Source organism: Macrobrachium nipponense, chromosome 8, assembly GCF_015104395.2.
Source record: "Macrobrachium nipponense isolate FS-2020 chromosome 8, ASM1510439v2, whole genome shotgun sequence".
NCBI lineage: Eukaryota > Metazoa > Arthropoda > Malacostraca > Decapoda > Palaemonidae > Macrobrachium > Macrobrachium nipponense.
Window position 1 is genome coordinate 73,346,697 of NC_087203.1, and position 5,000 is coordinate 73,351,696.

A 5,000-nucleotide genomic window follows, 5' to 3' on the forward strand; every position below is an offset into this window, starting at 1 on the left:
AGGGTGATAGTTGGGGCAGATTTGAATGGCCGATGTCGGAAGTGAAAATGAGGCGATGGGCGGGTGCATGGGGGCCATGGAATTGGGGAGAGAAACCCAGAAGGAGAGAGTGTAGTGGACTTTGCTGTGTCATTCGACATGGCAATAGTAAACACATTTTTTGAGAAGAAAAGGGAACACCTAATAAACATATAGGAGTGGGAAGATTCTCCAGATAGACGATTTCTTTTTTGAGTAAAAGGATAATCTGGTGGAGGTCAAGAACTGCAAAGTTATTCCAGGCGACCATGTAGCCCCCCAACACAGGCTGCTATGTATGGACTTGAAGTTGAAAAAGGAAAGAAAAACCAAAGCTAAAGGGATAAGGAAAATTAAATGGTACGAATTACAGAAGGAAGGGGATAAGAAGAGAGAGTTTAAGAGGATTTTGTTTTGGAGGATATTGATATAGGGATTGAAGATGTTCAAGAATGGTGGGCACGAAATACAGCAGTAATAAGAAGGCATGGAAAGGAGCTGCTAGGAGAGACATCTGGTATCATATGGGAAGAAAAAGGATAGTTGGTGGGGTGGGATGGAAGACATTGAGAAAGTAGTAAAAGATAAGAAGGAGGCAAAGAAAAGATGGGAAAGAGTCACAGTCAGTGGAAGACAGCAAATAGGTACAGAGAGAAAAACAAGGTGGTGAAAAAGGTGGTAGCCCAAGCTAAAGCAAAGTCGTATGATGATGTGTATAATGAGCTGGGGACAAAGGAAGGATTAAGAAGATGATGAAGCTATCAAAGGCTAGAAAAATAAGAGCACAAAGATATAAAACACACATCAAACAAATAAAGAATCAAGAGGGTGTAGTGCTTAGAAAGGAGGAAGACATTGTGAAGAGATGGAAAGAATATTTCGAACAGTTGTTAAATGAAGAAAATAATAGACTAATAAGAGAGGATGGGCAAGCGAAACATTGGCATGGTAATGAGGTTTTTCTAGGCAAGAGGTACTAAATGCACTGAAGAAGATGAAGAATGGGGGGAAGGCAACCGGACCAGACATGATCCCGGTGGAGGCATGGAAAGCATTAGGAGATGAAGGAGTGGATATACTGTACGATCTTATGATAAAGATCCTTGAACAGGAAAAGATACCAAATGAGTGGCGTGGGAGTATATTGATCCCAATTTTTAAAGGGAAAGGCGATGTCCAAGAGTGTGGTAATTATAGGGGCATTAAATTGATGTCCCACACTTTGAAGATACAGGAGAAAAGGATGATAGATGCTAGACTGAGAAGAAGAAGTACAAATAGGTAAAGAGCAGATGGGATTTATGAAGGGAAGGGGAAAAAAACAACCGATGGTATATTTTGTCTGAGGCAAATAATGGAGAAATTCGGGGAAAGACAAAGGGACCTACATATGGTATTCATTGACCTTGAAAAGGCTTATGACAGAGTCCCGAGACAAGAGGTATGGAGGAGCCTGAGGGAGAAGATGGTGCCAGAGAAGTATGTGCGATTGATACAAGAGATGTACCGGAATGTATTTACCAGAGTGAGGAGCAGTGTTGGGGAGACAGAAGGTTTTTGAGGTGAGAGTAGGATTACACCAGGGGTCGGCTCTGAGCCCATTTATCTTTAACATAGTGATGGATGTTTATAATAGAGGAAGTAAGGGAGACAGTACCATGGAACATATTGTATGCGGATGATATTGTTTTTCTGTGGCAGAGAGCAGGGAAGATCTGGAAGTGAAATTGGAAAGATGGAGACAAGTACTGGAGTACAGAGGAATGAGAATAAGTAGATCCAAGACAGAATATATGTGTACCACCACTGAGGGGGATGATAGAGAAAGTATTCAGCTTGGTGGAGAGCAAATAAGGAGAGTTGATAAGTTTAAGTTATTTGGGAATCTTTTGTTAACGCTGGAGGAAGTATGGAAGAAAAAAAGAAGTAAAACATCGGGTACAGGCAGGCTGGAACAAACTGGAGAGCGGTCTCGGGAGTTCTTTGTGACAAAAAGAGTGCCGCTTAGGTTAAAAGGAAAATTTCACAAGACGGTGGTAAGAACAGCAATGCTGTATGGTACGGAAACAGCAAGCATGAGAAAAGCAGAGCAGAAGAAGATGGATGTGGCAGAAATGAGAATGCTTAGGTGGATGTCTGGGGTAAACAAGAGTGGATAGGATCAGAAATGACTACATAAGGGGGTCAACTAAGGTGGTGGAAGTATCAAAGAAAGTGCAGGAGGGGAGGCTGAGATGGTATGGACACCTGTTTAGGAGAGATGAGGACCACGCTGGGAGACATACTATGGGAGTGGAGGTGCAAGGAAGAAGAAAGAGAGGGAGACCAAGAAAGAGAGATGGAAGGACTGTGTGAGATGGAGATTTACATGAGAAGGGAATTGATGAGGCAGAAGCGCAAGATAGAAATAGATGGAAACGGCTCATCCGAAACGGCGACCCCATATAAGAAAAAATGGGAAAAAGCGGGAAAGGGAAGAAGAAGAAGAAAGGAAACAAGCAAATGCTTGAGTTGCCTTAATGATGACTCCTAGTACAAGCGTAGGTTTCCGAATGTTATAAAATCTAATGCGAATGTTATAAAATCAATCCACCTTAAAATTATCTTAAAATATGTAGAAATGTTACAGAGAGGAATGTTAGTTTGTCACAAAAATGCATCAAATCAGTATCCAGGCTTTACTTCAACGAAGACACCAGACCCTCAGTACTCACATTAGATTTCAATCCTTTATTACACAGCCACGCTACCTGAGCAATACATTACATACTACATACTATATAATGTGTAATATAATTAATATATATCTATATATATATATATATATATATATATACGTATATATATATATATATATATATATATATATATATATATATATATCTTATATATATAGATATATATTATATATACACCACCTATATATATTGTATATATATTTATATATTTTTGTTATCTAGTCCTTGGATACTCATTTTTTATTGAATGATAGTCTCGATCTAGTTTCCTTAATATTCGTCGACGGCCTGTTTATACTCCACATTCTAGTTTCAAATGGAATTGAGAAATAGTCGAACATGACTGGACAAAAAAATTCCTAATCCAGTATGAAAATGTGAAAATGAAACTCCCACTGTACACGATACCAGACCAGCCCCAGGAAAAGAGGCAGATTAAATACCTCAGACAAAATACAAGAAGATGGAAAACTCCTCTTATATCATTTATCTTTTGTGTCTCGGAATAGTTCCATCACATTCCTAACATTCCTTGTTTACGTATGAGGCACTGTACTAGTCACGTTAGGGTGAATATGTGAAAGGGACGTCCAATAATTATAGAAGACTGTTACTAGGTGGATATAGTCTACTCTTTTTCAATTCCCCGTTGAACAATAATTTTAGAATATACAGAAATAAAAAAAAATATCTTCACTTACACATTTTGGCTACTAGTATTTGAAAACCTGGAGCTAAGCTGATTTGCTTCAAATAACGTTAAACACCATTATATGAAAGCGTATTATATTTTACAAAATTATTTCATAATTACAGATATCAAAGAGAAATGAAACGGGACGGTATAATTTCGAATTGTAAATTTTCAATACATTTTTGTATATTCAAGCAGAATCTCTCTCTCTCTCTCTCTCTCTCTCTCTCCTCTCTCTCTCTCTCTCTCCAAAGTTTTTCTGACCAAACCATTTCAAAAGAAGTCTAGTAAAGAAAATTCAATAATCACTGCCTTCTATGGTATCCATTCACGAAATGCAACTGGATAACGTTCTTACAGCGTTTTAGTTCATGAGGCGTATAGCAAATCGTATTGTTGCAAACCAAGCAGTATCGTATGAACATCGCATCTGCAACAAATATCGTCCCGTTCAGTCGGGAAAGAAATGAGGCGTTTTTCATCCAGTTATCGATTATCGACCTAGTTCCTCTGGACATTTTTCCACATCTGGGTATTTGGTAGAATGGAAAGGAGAAAGCATTTATAACGTCTACTGATAACAGCGGGCGATGTATTCACTACGTTGAAAATGAAAACAATGATTTTTTTTTTTTTTTTTGGGGGGGGAGGTTGTAAGGAGGGAAACGAACATTTAGGACTGGAAATGTACAATAAAGTGCTAATGAAAACGTTTATGTGCTTGTAACTTAGTTGGAAATTTTTTGGAATAGATATGACGATAATTTAGCATCCGTTTTATTTATACTCCACTTCGGGCTTATATGGTCTCACTCGTATAGAATGTGTTTACGAGAATACACAGTAGAAACACAGCGTAAGTAGAGCCCAATATCCTCCTGCAGATTGGCTAATCTAATTAATAGAATTCCAACCATGTTCATTAAAATAATTTCAAAAAAAGATTTAATATTCCTAAAAACCAACCAAAAGTTACTGAGGCAAAAAGCAACTAAAAAGAATTATTAAAGTCATAAACCGTTCCGAATTCTGAATACTCTAAGCAAGAAATAAATTATATTTATAGAATGCGTTTATTTTGCGACAAAAAGAAAAATGAAAGCAACTGTAAAAGAAAACAAGTAAAAAATACGCCGAAGAATCTCATTTCCTGCAACGGCCCATAAAACTCTCAGGCCCGGCCAATGAAACTTTCACCCACAGCCCAGCGGTGGCTAGTGATATTGGCACCTATAGCGGTGCCAGAGGCAGGATCACCGCTAACTTTAACCTTGAATAAAATGAAAGTTACTGAGGCTAGAGGGCTGCAATTTGGAATGTCTGATGATTGGATAGTGGATGACCAACATACCAATTTGCAGCCATGTAGCCTCAGTAGTTATTAAGATCTGAGGGAGGAAAGAAAACGTGCGGATGGACAGATAAATAGGCATATATATAATTTTATTTTACATGAAACTAAAAATAAAAAATCACTAGCATTCTCAAAGTCATAACTGAGCAATCTTTATGAACGTCTAACGAACAATCTTTAGCTTGCAACGCAAGTC